The 20385-nt window shown below is 41.4% G+C and overlaps 1 long non-coding RNA gene across 8 annotated transcripts in view; it reads right to left on the minus strand.

The window, feature by feature from the left end:
* LOC308068176 overlaps nt 1–20385 on the minus strand; it is a 45054-nt gene that overhangs the window by 13734 nt on the left and 10935 nt on the right. For 3 of the 8 annotated variants that reach the window (XR_013929881.1, XR_013929882.1, XR_013929883.1), the window contains 5 exons: nt 16832–16930; nt 12605–12727; nt 4440–8531; nt 1430–1602; nt 1099–1239 (listed from right to left, as the gene is read on the minus strand). This is a non-coding gene — a long non-coding RNA (uncharacterized lncRNA). Of the gene's footprint in view, nt 1–1098; nt 1240–1429; nt 1606–4439; nt 8532–12604; nt 12728–16831; nt 16931–20385 lie in introns of all 8 variants that reach the window. The other 5 variants (XR_013929888.1, XR_013929886.1, XR_013929887.1 and 2 more) reach the window with 5 other exon arrangements.

The raw sequence follows: 20385 nt of genomic DNA on the forward strand, positions 1-20385 counted from the left end.
CTCTTTGTGATTAAATGAGACCAACACAGGTCTCTCCAACTCCCCAGGTCCCAGAGCAGTCTTCTGCCCTGCAAACTCCAACCTAACAAATGCTGTTTGGGAACTGGCTCACTGCTGAGGAACAGCCCAAAATCCAAGCAGCTTCCCAAAATGCCCTGCCTGACGGGGAGCAGCATGCACCATGTCCCATCTGCTGGTACCTCTCTTGTGCCTTGTGCAAAGCTGCCTGCCCACCATGCCCCCTGCCCCACAGACCAATGGGGGATATACAGAGGGACCACAAATCATCCCCACACCATGACAGGAGCAGGTACACACTTTACCTCTCCTCTTCCTCCAGAAGCCACACTCAGGGCAGGAGGGGGCACTTGTGCGGGGGCCAAAAGCAGCAGCACATCTCAGCCCTCACACAGGGATCCCCCCTCACCTATCAGGACCCTCACGCCCACAGATGGCCCCTTTCAGCCACCCTCTGTGGGGTCTTTGCACACCAGTGCAGGGGACAGGCAGAGCTGTAGAGTGCTGCAGAGCTCAGCCCCAGCAACCAGCTCTCCCACTCCAGTGCAATGCTGCCCGTGGTAGCTCCATTCCCATCCCAGGAACCAGACCAATGGCTCTTTTTGGAGAAGACACTGACACTCCTGGTACAAGCACTCCTGGTCTCATCTACCCTCCCCTCTGCCACATACCCCTGCAACCCAAAAACACCCACAGACTCCAATAGAGGACCAAGCAATCACACAGAGGAATGAAACTCCCCATCTCCTAAGTCAAGCTGGGAAGAGTAACACACCAGCAACCTCCTTGCAGCACCTCTGAAACCCTGGCACTACAGCCCCCACACTCTGCACTACCACGTTTGAAGCATGCTGCAGAGACCAGGCACTCCACAGCACCTGGATGCAAGTCCTGGAGAAAAAGGTGAGGGGACCAAAAAGCCTCAGCCAGGGAGTGTGCCTCACACCACAGACCAGGATGCAAAAGCCCTTGTGGCTGCTCTCCATCCCAGCAGCCCTGGCAAAGAGCCTGTGCCAAAGCAGAGGGACATCTGCCCCTGAGAACAGAGAACCTGCTCCAGGTCCAAGGGGAGATACTTACATTAGTGCTGTTCCCAGATACAGAAGGAAAAGGACCAGCATGGCCTGATGTACGCACTCCGGAAGGGCAGAGGGAACTCAAAGTAGGGCATCAATTGGTGTGAGAAAAGGAGCCAGCCAGCAAGGCCTCAGAGATGAGATGCTGCAATGTTACCAGTTCAGGTTTTTTTACAAAGAAGAAAAGGCAATACAATAAAACTTCCTTCTATAAAAAGAAATACAAGGACTTGAAAGGGTCCAGGACAGACTTACAGACATCTGTGCTATTTGTTAGTCTGTGCTCTTTCCCTTCAGAAGATTGCTCGCAAAAGAGAAGGAAAACCACCCCTCACCTCCAGCTCTTCCACCAGTTCCAGAGGCACAGCAGCACTCAGCCAGCCCGGCTCTTCCTCCACAGCCCTGGCACAATCATAGCAACAAACTCAGCTCGAGGATGTGGCTGCTGCTTCCAGCCCTTGGCTGCTGTCCTTCACCTCCCCTCAACCACAGCACTGCCGGACCCTTCCTGCTGGATAAAACATGTGCTCACTTTCTACTCTTTTTTTGGTAAAATGGATGTAGCATAAAAAAAGAGCTGAAATGAAAAACCTCTCTTTCCCCACCCCTCCACATCTACAAGCACCTTAGCCAATCTAGTTTGGTGCTGACAACCTCCAGTCTCTTCTAATTATCCTTGTGGTTCTCTTTAAATATGCAAGTTCCCTTGCTTGGGAAGTGGTTAGTTCAAGATTTGTGGTGTGCCTTTCTGTAGAAAGACCTGTAAGTAACCTTACAGATGTATTTACAATTTTTTTTAGACTGCTGTCCAGGTTAAGCTCCATGTAGCTATCAGGACCAGGCACTAAAATTAAGGAAGGAGTGTGTTTCTGAACACTCACAAAGAAAAAAAAAGGGAGTAATTTGAGTATTTCTTGAATTTCAAGTGACTTCTGGTGCCCCCTGAAGCATTCTGTGTGGCTTTCAGTAGTAACCAGAGCCCTTCAGCTTTCAGTGCGCACCACCCTCTCCCCCCACAAGAGGCTTCTGTGTGCATTATGGTTTTCAGAACTTGTGTATGAATTTTTCTGAATTTTTCTTAATTTTTATGCCCCGTGGAAAATGCCGTACTCATGCATGGGGAGGCTTTGTAGGTACCGAGACCAACGTCTGGAGTGTTTCAGCTCCCCTGACCATACCACAACAGCATCACAGAGAGATGCTTACAGGCACAGCACAAATCAGCCTAGTCAAAACATACAGCTCTTCCCACTGTGCCCCCTGTTCTGGGATTTGCATATCCTCACTCCTCCACCATATAATGTGTGCCCACCTGCAAAAGGTGTCTTAAGGCTCCGTTGCTTGCTAACAACCACAACCCCTAAAAGACAGATGAACCAGAAAACAGTAAGGAGGTTTTACATGCATAGAAAGAATTAGCCCCAGCACACAGTGCTGGAAGCAGCAACTCAGCCTCCCCGCTAAAGCAAGGCTCGGCAAAGGCAGCGTGCCTAGTACACCATCTCTCTTCCAAACGCTAGCCTGACTCTTCAGCCAAGACTGGAAAGGACAGGATGGTCCATATCTTCAGTACCCTAGCACTTGACTCAATAACTGAAACTTTCTAGTTAATCTAGTGGAAAGAGTTTTGAAACAACTTGAAGGAAGCAACATGAATATGCAGCAAATATAGTCGAAACCTGCTGTCTATTGAAATGGCTCATTAATACTGCACAGACAAAGCAAATGACAGATGCTCACTGCAGAGTTACCAGTGAACATATCTGTGCTCGGATTATCGAAGCAGTGCAGAATATTTCACCCCATATGGTTTGCCTGAAGAGGCTGTTTCAGATAATGGTTCTCATGTTGTTTCCATGGAATTTCAATATTCCCCAGAAGACACTCACTGGAGCACTCCAGAGCAACCTTGTGTCATTTGGTGCTGCGTGAACTAGCAGAAACGGGTACTTACAATTAAAAGTGGATTACAGAAAAATAATAATGAAGTTCAAATTTGAAAAAAAAGGAGCATGAAATGTTTTCATTGGAATCAGGTCAGTAAACCTAACTTTCAACATGATTTTTTTAATGGGAAGTGTCACTCAGAAAATAATTTTATGTACATGGATAAAATTAATCAAAATCTCTGGAAGAAAAGTAGCGCAAGATTAAGTATCCACAAAATATGCCTAGGCACCAGAGATCTATTGGCAGGAAGGACGGAATGAAAGAACTGGGACTCATGCTCCATCTGCTAATAATGAAAATGAAGAGATACAATGGTGTGAGCACAAGACAAAGGTTCACTAAGGAAAAGCCCTTCAGACTGAAAGTGCTGTAACTGTAGTTATGAGAAAAGAAAGCCACTGGGCTTTAAGGTACAAAGAACACAAAAACCATCCTACTCAGACAAATGAAAGGGCCATGGACTCTACCTGCTCACATCTTGTGACCTGTAGTAGGTGCTACAGAAAACCCTTACAGCATAGGATAAATACATATTCTTTTGCTGGATAATTTTCTGGATTGTCAGTTAATGTCAGTCTGTGGTCACCAAAATTTACAGTTCAAAGCAAGCACAAGAGGATACAGCACTACGGCCGGGCTTTCTTAGCCCATGTAGAAGTAGCTGCATGCATGTATCTCTACATACACATATTCTGCATGTTTACCTGCCCATATACTCCATCCAGGGACAGCACAGTGGTGTGAGGAGCTGGCATGAACAAAAGATACCCGCTTTGATAAAGGAATGAGGATCTTTGATATATGGTGATGAAGCACAAGGTATCTGAGAGTCTGGGGAGCATGAATGGCTTTTGAAAGAGAGGGCAGATTTGCCACCTGAACCTCATACCATAAACTGTAAGCCCTCTTCTACTGCTTGCCTTACTTCCAGCCCTGATGATGATGTATCAGGATGCCTGTCCAGATGGAGGCAGCACAGGTAGCCCTGCATCGACTGAGCTCTTCCCCAGATACTGCTGCTGAAGCAGACAGCATTCTGGTATCCTCATCCCCTCCTGTGGCCTAGTATCTACAAATAATGAGGTTACTGATAACAGTATGATGTTGTCATCCTTTATAAAGACTTTAAGTAGACTGAATGCACACATTATGCTCGTGGTTTCATGTATTTGCTGCCAGACCTGCACAGGAGACACTCTGTAGTGCTGGGCTCCATTCCACATTCTTAATGGGCAACACACCTGAGTGAGCACCTATCTTTCCACCTCTATCCTGCAGACTTTCCCTGGCCTCACCTGTGCCTGTCCAGCTATTTTTGCCTCCCTTCCCACCTTACAGCTGTTTACCTTCTAAGTCCTCCCACCTGCCTTGCTTCTGAGGTCTGATGGCACGTACCAGCTCCTCTGCTGTGCACTGCAGTAAAATCTTGCTCATGCCTGAAGCTGGGAGTGGTGCCTGTTGTTGGACAAGGTCTCAGTGGAATACACAGCTGAACACTGGCAAGTCTCTGCTGAACAGACACAGACTGACATGGTGAGAGACTCCGGCAGGACATGTCAGATTTCAAAGGAAAAGAAAAAATGCACATCTTTCAGCGGGGTTATTCCTTTCCTAAATTTCAAGCCCTTAATTCTAATACTAAGACTCTAGCTTGTCAAAAATGGACTATACGGCACTGCTATTGGGGGTTTTATTTATATATATCTATTCAACATTAAACATATATTACAAAGGTATATGTACATATTTAAAACATTGGGAAAACGGTACCTTTTTCCTAATTCTTTTACCGTTTTACCTGACACTTTCAAAAATGTGAAAAATATCAGACTGAGTCAGACACTCAACATGAAATCTTAAAACAATTGACTCGTGTGGTTAAATTTTGGTACTGATATCAGCAAAGAAAAACAAAGGCAGAAATGTCAAACATTAGTACTACATGTAACTAGTTGTAAATCAATAGCCAGGAAAACTCCTGACCTACATGAACAGAAGCACGAAACAAAGAAACCTCAGAATAAAATCCATGGCTGACAGAGCTTAACACAAGAAAGTTGTGTTTGCAAAAGAAATCCTAGCAACAGTACGGGGTCACTGCTCAGTGCAGACAGAAGAATTGTGAAGGATTATGCAGAAAATGCAGAAGTGTTCAAACAGACTTTTATTCGGTATTTGGAAAGAAGGATGATTTGCTTTCATTGCTTGAGGATGATAAAATACTTTCCAGTCTATTAGTAACTGAGAGAGATGTTAGAATCTATCAGCAATGAACATTTTTAAATCAGCAGGCTCAGAAGCTCCAGCATAGTTGGCAGAGAAGCTCTCGGGTCCACTAACATTGAATGTTAATAGCAGCAGATCTGTAAATGCCCAACTTATAAAAATCTATTAAATGAGAAGGGAAGCAAAGGGAATCAATGAACCATCAGAGGAAAGAGCAACTCCGGGTCAAAGCAAGGGAGGGTTTTTTTCCATCCTGTCTATAATTAGGATAGTCAAGGGTAACAGGGAGTCCAGTTCTCCTAACAAACTGCAGCCACCACCTTTCCCAGGCTCATTTAACCTGACAGCTCTGAGGTACAAAGTTGTCACTCGGCAGTCCCTCAGACCAAAATTTTGGTAAGAAAACTTTGACTTCTGGGTTAGCTTGAAACCTTCTGCTGGAGTTAAGAAAGTCAAGCAAAAAAGGATAGAGATGGGCTCGAGTTCTGCTCCCTGTTACTGCCCACATGCAAGGTCAGATCATTTTCTAACAAGGACGTAGTTTTTTGTGAAACTTTTCCTTAGGTATGTACTTTTCCCAGTGACTGTGCATGAGAAGTGGCTGGCTTGTGGCCATGAATGTCCCAAACGGGCATGCAGAAGCTCATGGAGCAGTGCTGTGATGTGGCTCTGAGCCAGGAGCCCTACCTCTCCCAAGCCACACAGCCATCCACGCCTTTGCTGGCTTCAAGTGCCAGCGAGAGACCTACTTTAAATAAGTTTGACTCCCTCTTCTTTGTAACAAGTTGCAGTTAGAAGTGAAGTGTATTAAATCACTGTATACTTTGCACCACTGTGTAAGCTATTTCAAACAACTGAATGGGGCTAGAAAGCATTCTCAGGTACCAGAAGCCATTACTGCTTCAGGATAGTACCAAGATACATTACACACACCCTGCTGTGCACAAAACTTTGTCTTTGGAACTTACTGATGTTTTCAATCCCCAAAAAGGTGTTGCATTAAACAAACTAGTTCATAGTGGAAGTTGTAATACGCTCTGTTTGATCTCCCATTTAATGTAATGAGGCTTCACTGAAAAAAGAAGAGCAAAAAAAAAGATTTATCAAAATCCTATGTGAATTTATTTATGGATCACAAAAAATGTTTCTAGAATATCCAAGACATGGTCGAGGGATAAAGTTAGATGAAGTTAGGATTTATCTCGATTACCTAACCTGGCATTAAAATCCTTTCCACTGATCAGCAAACAGAGGGATAAAAAGATTTCAGAGACATTATGTAGGTCTGGAATAATTCCCAGTACGAGTTCCTATAAGAAGAGGAATTGTGGGAGGAATACAAATATTAATCAGAAGAAAAGGTTCTAAATTGGGAAACTGCTCTGGCAATGAGACAAAAGTCTAAGTCATTAGTGTAGCAACCTCTAATCCCTATCAGAGCAGCCAGTCTCATGACAGAGATGGACATGAAATGGCTTTCTCTATAAATATTTCAGTTTTGATTAATTCTAACATTCTATGTCTGGATGTAACAAATATGTTGTGAAACATATCATGAAAAGACAGAGGCATTTGGCTGAACAATCCAAAACCGTGCAGAAAACTCATTTTCTAGGAAATGGAGAAACAAAATTTAAAGCTGTTTTCTTCTTAACTCAATGCAGAAAATTCCCTAGTGTCCAAATCTTTAAAATAACTTCTCCAAAAAAAAAGCAGGCTACCTAATTAAGTCCAGAACCATGCTACCATTTTGACCCTGATTTCCATTGGCAACTCCCTGACAGGCACCAAAATACCTTATTAAATTTTTCCAGGGACAGCAGTTCTGATTTATAAAAAATAAGTAAATATTTTCTAGGTCAGAGAAAGTAAGAAATGCTGGGAACAGTCCTGTGGTCACAGAATTCAAACAGAGCATCAGGCAGTAAGCTCAAAGTCCTGCTATGGTGACAAGTACTCATGTAAAGCAGATCATCCCTACCCAGAGACTGAAGAACATACATATGCATACCAAAGCTCTGAGATTACGCACAGCACTCTCTTTTTTTGTGTGTAACTACAAATCTTTTCCTTTCAGAGGCTGTGCCAGTATAAGAAGCTCCTGCGACAGCCCCACAGTTGTGACAGGACAGCTGTGTTGGGGCCACATACAAAAGTGGATCAAGGTGGATCCCAGGTAAGAATAGCACTGATTAGGAAAATTATTTTTTAGGCAGTCCCATTCTCTGTCCCAGGATCCTGGGCAGCCTCATCATGATCAAAAGGAAGCGGGGACAGAAGAGGGTGCAGACTGCTTAAGTGTCATACTGGCACTGGAAGAAATGCACTTGTAATCGTGGTCTTTGGTTGAGATGCTTAATAAAGCAGGAATTTCATGTAGGAACAGGAGGCTGCAGTGTTTTTCTACCAGGCTCACAGACATGAGGCTCAGGCCCTTGGGTTGTTCTAGGAGAGGATGATACTTCCTCAATCAGCAGGAGCAACTCCCACCAGAACTTGCACATTCTTACAGTAAGTTTGACTTTGAGGTAATGAATAGTTCCCGACTTCAGAAAGAAAAAAAAAAAAAACCCAAAGCACTAATGGATTTTACCATGTTGCAGCTCGGCATGCTTTATAATGAAGGATATAAAAGTTGCCATCAAATTTACCCTCATTTAAAGGTTTCCACTTCTGATGTTATTATGGGCTTCTTATGTAATACTGAAGTGTATTTTAAAGACGGCTGCATTAGATTTCAATTTTGCTTTTAAGTAGTGCTACCAATCTAATTAAATCATCATTCCCCGAGTTTGCACCCTGCGGATGAGCAATACTGCTTCCCAGAGTACTCCGAGTCCTTCTGAGGTCTGTGGAGCCAAATTCATGGCTGCCTAAGCAGACAGAAAATACCTGCAAACATTTAAGTGCCAGGTGGAAATACCCTGGGGACAGCTAGTGGAGTAACGCAAAACAGAAACAAGGTCAAAATGAATGATGAAAATATATCCAAACAAAATGGAAAATGAAAACAGGATTGAAAAAGGGAAGTTTGGGACCACTATACCCAACTTTATACTAAACTTGCCTACTGTGGTAGCCACATTCATAATTTGGTTCTCTCCCACATCAAAGACCTGGAGATGTTCTCCAGCCTTACTGTCCACAGCCCTGCATACCTGGTTAGCTACTCCTCAGAGACAATCCATCCAAACTGACTATGGGTCACTGTTGATTGCACTCAGGATCTCATCTGCAGCTTCAGCAATGACTGAAATATTGCTGGTCAGTGAAACCCAGGGAGTTTGGTCAGAGAGAGGTAAGTTGGGTGAATGTGGTTGTTAGCAATTTAAGTCTTTGAAAACCACTAGAGCATTGCTCTAGTAAAGACTAGATAGATTTAGCAAGTGAATTCTAGTACCTACATTTCAAGCCCCAGGCAGAAGTGTAACCAGCTGCAAGCCCTGAGAATATCTGTACTGCTAGTGGGTTCTAGGATTTTCTTCATTCAGGCAGCTCTGAGGTGCTGAAAATCATGACCTACAAACACTGCTTCTTGCTTCCATTTTCTGGAAAACACCTATGCTAACGGCTATTGTTTTATGGCTATAATCAGTCTCCCTCACTTTCTAAAATTTCTGCTCAGGATTTCTCTCCCTGCCTTTCCCTCTTCCTTCCCCCAAAGTCTACGCTGCAGCGTACCACACTTTCTGCTCCTGAGATCTCACCTGTGGTTCTCTCTTTGTGGTGTCCCACTGACTAAGAGAAGCTATCAGTGTGGTGCATGCCAGTTTCTCACCATGGTCTCTGTTCTGGCCTAGAAAGTGCCTTTATTGTCCTACTTAGCTGCCTCTGAGTCCTTCCCATGTACCTCTGCCTGGCTTTTGACAGCTGAATGAGCCTTCGTAATTCTGTTTGGCAGGACACTAACTTCCCATCAGCCTTCCAGAAATTCTTAATTCATTTATACTTTTGACCTACTTAACAGCCTCTGGCAATAAGTTCTACAATTTAGTAATAAGTTATATGAGAATGTGTGACTTCCTGGTTTAGACCTGATGCCTCATAATTTCATGGGGTATCCTTAACTTCTCCTGTTCTTAAAATTAATAGCCACACACTCTTCACTGTTTCCTAGCTAGCTAGGAGATCTCAATATCTCTGTCCCATGCCTGAATATTTTCTCTGTCCTGATATGAAAACCATTCTATCCTCATCCACTTTCTGTGGGTGGAATCCAGATTAAAATGCTTTGATTCAGTGTTTGAGTTTAGATATCTACCTCATAGATTGACACCTACAGGTAGAAATCTAAATTTAGGTGTTTAAATCTCTGAGCTCTGTAACTCCCACCCATCCTTTTTAGTTCTATTATATTCTTTATGAATACAGGATGAACAGAACTGCACATATTAATCAATACGTGGGTTTGCCAAACATTTATACAGTGACATAATCACATAATTATGTTTTTCTTTTCCTTTTTTCCTTTTCTAAAAATTTCTCATTTAGTTTGAATTTTTTATTGCTGTGGCCACTGCATTAATGCTTCAGAGAGTTATCCTACAGCAACTCTATTTCTAAGTGATAATAATGTAAAGTTCAATCTGTAATTGAATACGTATAATATATAATTGAACATGTATATTCCCAAACAAACTACTTTGCATTTACTAGCATTGACATCCAAGTGCTATTTCTGACAGAGACACTCACTGCCATGAGAACCATCCGCCTCTCTTCTCAGGGTCAGATTTCACTATTTGAGCTAATTGTGTGTCATCCACAAACCTTGTCACAGCAATATTCACCCCTCTTTTCAAATCAGTTCTAAGATACTGAAAACCACAGGTCCTAAATCAAATAGTTGCATGACTAAGCTGCAGAGTTCCTTTCACTGGAAAAACTGATCTTTTCTCCCACTTTTCGTCTCATTTTGTTTCCATCTTATTTACTTACGAGAGGACATCTTATTATCTCAGCTCAACTACTTTAAGAGTTTTTGCAGAAAGACTTACTGACATTTGTTTGGAAGTCCGTACACACTTTATCAACTAGATCAGCCTTACCTACAAGCATGTTGACATCTTCAAAGAGTTCAAACAGATTTATGAGACACGGTCTCCTTCTGCAAGAACTGTAATGACTTTTTCCAAATAAATCACATTTATGAAATTGTCTACTAGTTCTCTTCTTTATTATTGTAGTTTTTACCCACTTATTCAGTTTGGAAGTGAGATTTACTGATCGGTGGTTTTCCACATTTGTCCTGGAGTCCTTTTGCTCAAGGCTGAAGACACATTTGCCACTTTCCATCCTTCTTGCAGTGTGGTCAACTTAAATGACACTTTTCATGCTACATTTAGCTTTCTCTTAATCTAGTGTTTGAGGTCTTTCAGAACTCTTGATTGAGTATCATCTTATCTTGGTGCTTTCTTACTGTTCTTTTTATTGATTTGTTCCAAAATGTCCTCTGCTGAAACTTCATTTAGGGACAATTCCTCATACTCTCCACTGCTTCACCACTAATGTACCCCTTTCCAGCCTTCCTCTGTAATTTGTTCCCTATTATTACAGTTTCCTACCCTTCTGCCAAGTTTCTGAGGCATTTATTATGTCAATAACTTCCTTTAAAATCAGACAGTCTAGTTCACCTCTTTTAGGCTTCAGAGTTGCAGCATTTGTATAGATATATTTCTACATTTTTTATTGATCTAGTTGCCCATTTTTCATGTGGCCTGCTTAGCTGGGACTTTTAATTGCTGAGACCATTCTTTGCTATTTCCTTCCTCAACGTTATTCATTTCAATTCCTTCAATTTTTCTAAGTTACAAGAATTTTCTTATTTCTCTTGAAGAGGAGTTGTGATCTTGAACCATGTGCTGTTGCTTATTTGGTGAGTTTCCACAACTGTCAACTATAAAAATACCTCATTGCTTTTGAATGTTAAAACCTAGTTTGCAATCTAGTTTCACATTGATTTATATAGCTTATCTCTCTTGTAAAAACTGCCTTACCAACGACTAAGAATGTGCTTGTCTGATACTGTGACAATTTATAACACTGTGATTCCACTTTCAAAATTTCTTTCCTACTCATTCCTCTGTGGCCGGTACCCACATGATTCACAACACCAGCTCCCTCTAGCACAAAGTGTGGACACAGAAGTCCAGCAAAGGCCTCAACAGCACTGCAAAAAATGAGAATTCCTCCCATGTTTTTAATAATACATTTCATTAACACCTCCCAGTATGAGAAGTTTGTGATTGCTCACTCATGTTTAATATTTTATTTTCTCTAATTCCCACATCTTTTCCTGGCATGCCTCAGGCAGTTATACCTTTTTTTTATATTTTGCTATTTGTTTCCTCTTTCATAAATGTGGCACACAGCACTTGTTTCTTTTTATTTCACACTGTTGATTTCTGGATCACTTTCTCCAGTCTCTCAAGATCATGAGAAGTCTGATCCTGACCTTCAAAGTGCATCTTGGTTTATCCACAAATTTTATGAGGGAGTTCTTTGTTAAATCATAGAGGTCATTAATTAAAAAACTGAACAGAACTGGGCCCAGAACATATGCCAGCAGGACTCTGGTCAAAATAACCTCCCAGTCTGACAGCGCACCATTGCCACCCCCATTACAGTAATATCACGTCCCTTCCAAATGATGAATCTCAAGCTATGAACTGCACAGGGCCTGCCAGGACAACGAATTTGGCTGTGGTCTCCCTCACTCTCTTATGCATCCAGACCAGAGTCAACAGGGAGGGCTGCCCGCTGGATGGGCTATTTTGAGCACACTGCAGGCCAGCTTTGCTGGGAGTCCACTTAGTGCCTCTGATCACGGCAGTATGTGAATCTGCCTGCACATACGCAATAAATCTCATTGCCCCAGAAAGCACTGGCTTTTCTACACTTGCACAATACAGTTATGCATTAGAGGAAGGGCTGCACCATATGGTCTCTCCCTTATACAGAAACAAGGTAAGTGTCTCACACAGCCAGAAATACTGGGCACACTGATATAGACCATATTTCTTTAGTCTGCTTCTGAAAGAATCATGTGGAACAGTTTCAAAAGCTTTCCTAAAGCAAAATATGTCCCATCTGCTGCCTCCTCTTCATCTACTAGACATTCTTTTCTCAAAGAAGGAAATTAGAGTTAAGGTTGCATGATTAATTCTTAGTAAATCTATGTCTTTTTTTTTTCTTTTTATCTTCTATTTGCTTTAAATTGATCATGTAATATTTTTTTAGACTTGTTTCAGGGAATAGCAGTCTCTAATTCCCTGATTTCTCTTTTTTGAAAAAGTAAACTGTGTTTGCCTTTCTATAGTGCTCAGTGATCTTACCTGCCTTCCAAGAGCTTCCAGGGTAGTCACTAATGCTTCAGTAATTGCTTCAGCTACTGTCTTCATTGCCCACACGGCTCTCAGAGCACATACCCAGAGCAGTTTGAGGCCAGAGCTTCTAATCTGGAGAAACAAAGAGAGAACAAATCTAAGGCATAAAAACAGTGTAAAAGGACATGAGGGACTAGGCCAGGCTGCAACCGCTTGCTCTCCTCTCGCCTTCCAGGAGGCTCAGTCCCCTCTCACAATGGATAGTTTAGCACAGCATAGTATTAACATAGCAGGAAGCTGCCTTCCAGCTGAGGAAAAGCAAGCTGACAACTCCAGGAAGGCTATATCTGAAAATACATTTTCAGTTGAGAACTTCTCGTCTACTGTGCTGATAGGAATTTAAATACCAGGAGCATACCAGCAGCCACACATGTGATGACAGATTTGCTGACTTATAGGCAAAATATGAAGGAGTCTTTTATGAGACACCTAGGTGGATGCTAGAAAGTGCTAGGGAGGAGCATGAGGTCCTACTGCATGTCACAAATTTTAAAGGGAAATGCAATTGAAAGATCCTGGAAGGCAAAGTCAGACTGCTGGCTAGAAGATGTAGCCCCAGGGTACTGTTGACAGTTCCTCTGAAATCCTTCCAGTTATACACACAACTCCAATTAGGCAGAGGGGAAGAAGATGCCATCCGGAGGTGATGGTCTCAATCAAAAGTCAAAAGTGAAATCAGACTTTTCACAAGGAAAATATATATGATGTATTTAATTAAGTGGGAGCTAGGGGAAATCTGTCATGAGCTAAGGCAAACAGATTGCTAAGCGTTGGTAAAACAAAAATATTCTGCATATCCAGCTAGTTCAGAGAAAAAGCTTAGTACAGGGATAGAAACAGTTTGTAGGTGAAATTTTATTATATCAAAATGACATTGGACTAAGAAGCCAAGCAAAGGTGCCCCCAGATTAAGAACTATACTTGCAAGTATATAAAAACAATATTATTTTTTTAATTAAAAAAAAAAAGCTAGATGAAGTAAAACACAGGTAATAAATTCAGGTCTTGACACAGCAGAAAATAGTAAATCCCAGTGACAAAATCAACGGTATACAACAGTATGTGGCCATGAATTATGGAAAATAGAGTATAAAAGTAAAAGAATTTTTTTTCTATCAAAGAAAATGTTTTAAGGAATCTAGTCAGACTAAAATTCTTACTGGAAAAGACTATACACTGAAACTGTCTGACAGTAAGAATGTTAATATATGAGTAGAGTTATCCCATCAGTCACCAGAGAAAGAAGACTGAGTGCTTAGTGTTGAGAGGTGAAATACTAAACATGGGGACCTCTATTATTCATAAATAAATCGATATAATGGAACAAAGGGAAAAAAAAGGTTAGAAAACCAATTTATAGAAACAGAGTATGGCTGCTTTTCAGAACTGTTAGATCCTGAACATCCAAGAAGAGAGGCTGCTCTCTACTTAATATTATGCAAGGTACACGAGAAGTAAGTTCAAGAAGAGGCAGTCAATGAACCAACAGAGAATATGGGCTGCTCTTACAGAACAGAAAACTCTATCTCGGAGTGCAATGGTTATGACTTAGGAGGTCTTAATGGGCTAGGAGCTCACCACAAATGCTCAAGGTAAAAGCGTGATAAAACGAGAGAAGTGATTAGAAATAAGGAATCCGTTCAACCTCTGGGTACAGCATCATTGAAACCACTAGTATATCTAATTCTGATGTTCACATTTAAAGCTGTTGAAAGATTAGATTGGGGGCAGAAAAGAGCCATAAAAAGTATATGAGGAGAGAAGAACATGTAACTGGGAAACTTAAACAGCTCAATTGTGGGGCGATTCGATAAATACTTTCACAAGGGGAAAATATCAACCAACGTTTTTTAATCTAGCAGAGACAGAAGAAAGACTAAGGGCTGAAAAATGAAAGTGATTCAAACCAGAAATGAAACCCACATTTTTTAACAGCAGTGATGATTAAATTTGGGAACAAACTACCACCTGAAGTGATGGATTTTGCAACTCCTGACATCTGGAACATATGTTCCTGTGAAAAGTTCAAGTTTTGATAAACAAGATTTTTTTTTCCCCTGAAAAACAATTTTGACAGAAAATTCTTAGCCATTATTTCGGTTTCTTGTCTACTTTAAAAGGATATAAGATGAGCCAGAGAAACAGCTTTGTACATTGAAAGTTGGTCAAAATGATAATTAAAAGTGGAATAATGGAATTCCGAGATAAGGAGTATGATATGGTAGGAGCTAATTATCACAGTGTCTGTAATGAAAATTTTGCATCACTAATATTTCAGAATTATTTGAACATATCTTTATAATAATGATCAAAAGGGAACTGCTTGACATAATCTACTTGAACATTCAAAAGCCTTCTGAGAGCCTTTTTCAGGCAGGGCCTATTCCAGAAGAATCCTGCAAGGCCAGATACAGTGGATGCTACAGAAAGACAAAGCACAGACCAACATGCAAACACTGCTCTAACAGCCAGAACACTCCTAGTATCACAAACAGGTATTTCACTACAAGCTTTGGCTTCTCTGTGGAGGTGCTAAGTGGCATTATTCCAAGTATAATTTTTGTAATTGCAATCAAGGCACCAAGAACTCTTGCATAAGTGCTTTTAATACACTACAGGAATGAAATATGACACAGAAGACGTTGACAACTTGTACAGCATCATTAAACATACCACAACCATTAACAGACGCGCCAAGGAAGGCTAGTACATCCCCAGGTAACTCAAGCGGAGGAGTTGGGCTCCACATTTAATTTATTCTTTTTTTTTTAGTAAAATACTTTAGAAAACTCCAGATTATCCTGAGTCAATAGAACATGAAACGTCATTGAAAAAAACATCCTCTTGGGATTTTTCATTGGACTGAGAATTGTGGCACTTCTCAGTAAATGTCAGGCTTATCAGTGTTGTGAGTAAGCATCAGTTAGCTCTCAAACAAGCTGACTCTGTTCATTTTTCTCAGAACTGTATGTAATATTCTCCTGGCGAGGAACAGCTCTTTTAGTAGACTGCAGCACAAATTTGTAAAAGAAGCTTGCCTCAGCTCTGATGCAAAAACCAAAAGAGATCCAGAACAGATTAGATGGCTGTAGAAAGATATGCTTTTTGATTACAAACCCTGGATCATTTGGAGTTAAAGGGATACAAGAAATACAAATTTCTCCTTTTCAGATCATAACAGATGCACTAATAGTAAGAAAAATTTCTTAACACTTGTTTACCTACTTCAAATTACATCAGTAGCTTCAAGTATATTTTTGACCTGTGAATGGTTAATAACATTAAAATTTGCAATACATTTTCATCCCTTTATAAAGGTCCTTTCTTTATTTCCAACATGTAGCTTTTCTCTTTATATTGCTAGATGAGACCTAACAGCATCGTGGTGAGATCTTCATTAGCATTCAAATAAAAATTCATTGTTTGCTTGTATAGTGGGGAGATGAGTTCAGCGTTCACTGTTCAGCGTTCACTGTTACCATCAGAAGTGTTTACATTCATATCTATGTTTCATTTTCTTTTGACAGAACATAACAAAGCACAAGAAAAGCTGCACTGGGTCAGATCGAAGGTTCCTCTACTGCAGCATCTGGTTTTCAATACAGAGGAGGAAGGAGTTTAAGAACATACCAGGCATGCAACAGTGCTTTCTTGGAATATCACTCTGTTTTCCAATAATATGTGTCTTGGGACTTTTTGAGTCACAATCCTTGGGTTTACTGTTTAACAGGTTATGCTTTAACTTCTCTCCATTAACTCTGCCTGTTACCCCTAGAGCATAAGTAAACTTTGAGCATCCATAATATCCTATGGCAAGTGATTTTACAGCTCAATTACAAGTTTTGTAAAGAGCCATCAAGCAGATGAAACTGATTTCTAGTTGTTGCTTTGGAAGAGACACTAAAGGGGCTTCCTAGTTCAGAGAGAAGGTGACAAGGGAGATACAAGTGAGACTTGTAAAAACTTAGTCACAGCAACAATTGGTGGACAATGCAGGCAGATGGACCATTGGTCTGACCCATTGGAGCATTTCTTATGTTGTTATGACTAGGTCACCTTAAGTTGCATCTTCAGGACCCTTTCAAGGGCTCTAAAATATTTGTGAAATGTGGTTTCTCACTAGAAAAACTTTTCCTAATATGTTAGGGTTTATCCATTTCATCAATTTCTACTCACTTCTCAGTACAGACTCCAGTGTGACAGTCTGCAGTTCTCCACTCTGCTCCTGGGGACCTTCTCAGAGATTGTTGTCACATTTACCATCTTCCATCCCTCCTGCAGGGAGAGTGATTTAAGTGACAGGTTACACACTGTAGTAGCTCTATAATTGCATATTTGTTTTCCTCCAGAGCTCTTGAGTGATTACCATATGGTCTTGGCAATCTCTGACTCTTCATCTTATCAATTAGTCCTAAAATGCATTTTATTGTCATTTATTTTGAGACAGTTCCTTACACTTGTCCCCATAAGTTTGGCTCTCATGGGAGAACAACCTACCTCAACCATAATAAACACCAACACAAATCTTCAGTTTACTTTTCAAAGCAGTTTTCCTTTCTTACAGTGATCCTTTTACAGACTTGTCATTTGTTGACCAAACTTCTGGAAAAGTACCTGACTCCGGCAGTTCTGAAAATATTTTTACTAGTATTTTTATTATTCCTTTAGTGAGTCAGCACCTTAAAATTTTCCCTTGCCTGCCCTACAGATGTAGCTTCACAGTTAATGCTTTTTTCCTTTTTTTTTTTTTTTAATAGTTTCTTTATTTGCTGAGAAATCCCTGATTTTAAATAGTCTCTACTCTGCTGTTAGAATATTGCCTTTTTGGTTCCTTGCAGAATTATTTCACTGAGTGATATATTGCTCTGAGCTTCAGATAGGGTGTTTCTATCTAGTTTCTCATCTTCTGCATCCTTATAGCAGCTGCTTTTAATTTCCTTTTAAGAAGCTCCCACACTATTGAATAGGTCCCATTTTTAAGTTAGGTATTACTGTGAGGTACTTGTGGGGGGAAATCAAATACTCCTAAGATACTCTGTCATGAATCCCTCTGAAAATAAAGGCAGGTATCCACCAAGGTGTTTTCAAAGAAGGAAGGCTTTGGAGGAAAGAGGACATCTAACACCTCCAGCTGGAAGGGGAAGGATGGGGAAGATTCGGCCATGGCACTGCAGGGAGCAGGGACCTGGATGCTGGGTGAGGCAGGCAGAGGAACCTCTAGCACCAAGTTTCAACAGGGTCTGCGAGAAGGTAGTATCAGGGCCAGGTAAAAGACAGGTAGGGAATGTGGGGAAGCAACTCCCAAAGGAGTATGCACATTCAAAAGCAGGAATGCACCTGTGTCAGCAGAATGATGTGAACTCACTCGTTCAGAGAGGGGAGCTAGAAAGATCTTCTGTTATTACAGGCTCTCTGCATTCACACAGGCGGTATGTATGGAGCAGAGCTGTCATGCATGGCCTTTCTTCAGCATGCTGGATCTCTCTTCTGCTAGGCAGGCTCTGGGGAGGCTACAGGGAGCCTGGGGTGAAAGCCTGTGTGCACTTCCCTATACCACAGCTCCCACCTCTGCTGTAGTGCTCAGTACCCTTGTGGCTTACAGGAATTAATGATTCATGGATGATGGAAAAGCTGTGTTGCTTTTCTGGGTGGCTGGCATCCAGCTCACCTGGAAGAAACAATCTCACACCAAAAAAAGAGGGGCCAGCTCCCATGAGATGCAGCGTGGGCCATGCACCTCTCTCTGCAAGCTCTCTGGGTGCTGTCACTGGCTGGTGTCACACTTGGACATAACAGCAGTTTGTCAGCCTCAGGGTATTTAGGGTACCTCTTCGGATACTGGCCTGTCCAGGCTGCTTTTTGCTCACAGATGTAGGTGTCCCAGCACAGCAGCTCCCCTGTCCCTCTGGACAGGCTCCCTCCTCATGCAAACAAGGTTTACAAAATGCAATATAAATGGAATATAAAGCAGGCAGCTGGCAGAACCCAGGCAGGCCTGCAGATCCACGACGACTCACAGAAACAAATCTACCAGATGTTTCAGCCTCACAAGGGAGCCACATGCCTGTCCTACTGCAGGAATTGTGTTTTGCCTCCTGTTGTGTTGGCTTCCTGCAAGAACACTGGAAAATGGTGGTGGTTCGAGTTACTTTCCCTTCCTAAAATTGGTGTTACCATAGGTTTGTGTAGCTAGTGAATATCAACAAGAAATAAACCAGAGCGTGGAGAAATGCTGTTCTCCACTCATCCTCCAGTTTGGCTTATTTACACTGCTGTGCTGCAATCTGAAAAATTCCATCTATAATGAATACTAAATAGTGGGAGTCTTTTTCTCAGCAACGTGTTACTAAACCTGATTGCTGTGAAGTATAATATGCTGGGAGAGAGCGGGGGCTTGGCTGTGTTTCTCTATTTCACGCAGTCACTGAAACTGTCAAGCTTAGGTGCCTGTGTGATCTCCAAACAGCATGTCTCCGTACACCCTTTCCTAGCTACCCATTTATTTTTAAAATGTTCCATTGTTACTGCAGCTCAGTTCTTTCAGCCAATTTTAATGTCATTATTATTTCTGTCTCTTCAAAATTTATCTACTTATGCAATTTTAATCTTTTTTTTTTCCAAACCAATTCATAGCAATACATTAACAGCTGCCTTGTAGTGGAAGTCAGCTAAAGTTAATACTCAAAAGTCCTCACTATTAGGAAATGACTCACCTCTGTATTATAAAATCTGTACTGTACTGCCTTGCACCCCTGTCCTCAGTACACCCACGTGCGTCTCTGCTTCATCACCAAGCACATTTCTGACCCTGCAGTGAGGACCTGTCTGTAGAGGGTACATGTAAACCCAAAGATACCAGAAAGCAAAAACATTTTTCCGTACACAAATGACTTCTAGAGTACTTCTACAGCTCCTTAAGCATAAAAGACCAGGAAGAAGAAGGGATCTATATTGCAGAAAATGGTGAAAAAACAGACAAAAGAAGGGTCATAACAGGGCGCCTGCTCACACTTCAAAATTCCTGCAGCCAACATCGAATACATCTGCCTTTATTTTGGGAGTCTGATGACACTTCTGATTTCCCTCTTCTGCCAGCAGTTCCCGCTTCCAAACAGTTCAAGGCATGACCATGACGATAATTCTATATAACAAAATGCACAGCAGAAATGGTGCTGACCCAAAGGCTTGTTAATGCACAGCACAGATAAAGAGTTTGTTGGGTGGCATCTTTCTGCCCATTACAATTCTGAATTCAGGCAAAACCAAAGTTTCTGAAAACCAGCCAGTCACTCATACCAATGCAGTGCATATTTTCTTCCTTGGCTCATACACTGGAGTGTTCATATGAATATATATACACTTCCTATACACATGGTATCAAACACTCCAGCAGAAGTATAATACCTTCTTTTGGTAAGATCAAACTTACAGTCACATGGGTGTACTGAACAGGAGATACTAAAACTTATCACACATGCACTTCTTGTTGAGCTGTGCAAAGGTCATTCAGTTCTATGAATAAGCCCGTGTCAACACTGAGCATATATTAGAGTTCAGAAAACACTTTGCTGAGGAGATCCAGGCTTTCTGGGTTAAAAGGTTATGAAATTTAGTCTAATCTCTATTTCTATTTTCTTAGATGTTCACTACCAATCTATTATAGGCAAAGAAGTCAGTGCAGGCCAAAATTATGGTTTTCCACTTTTTATTTTACATGACCCTGACCATAT

The sequence above is a fragment of the Falco punctatus genome (genome assembly GCF_963210335.1).
Source record: "Falco punctatus genome assembly, chromosome: 8".
Taxonomy (NCBI): Eukaryota; Metazoa; Chordata; class Aves; order Falconiformes; family Falconidae; genus Falco; species Falco punctatus.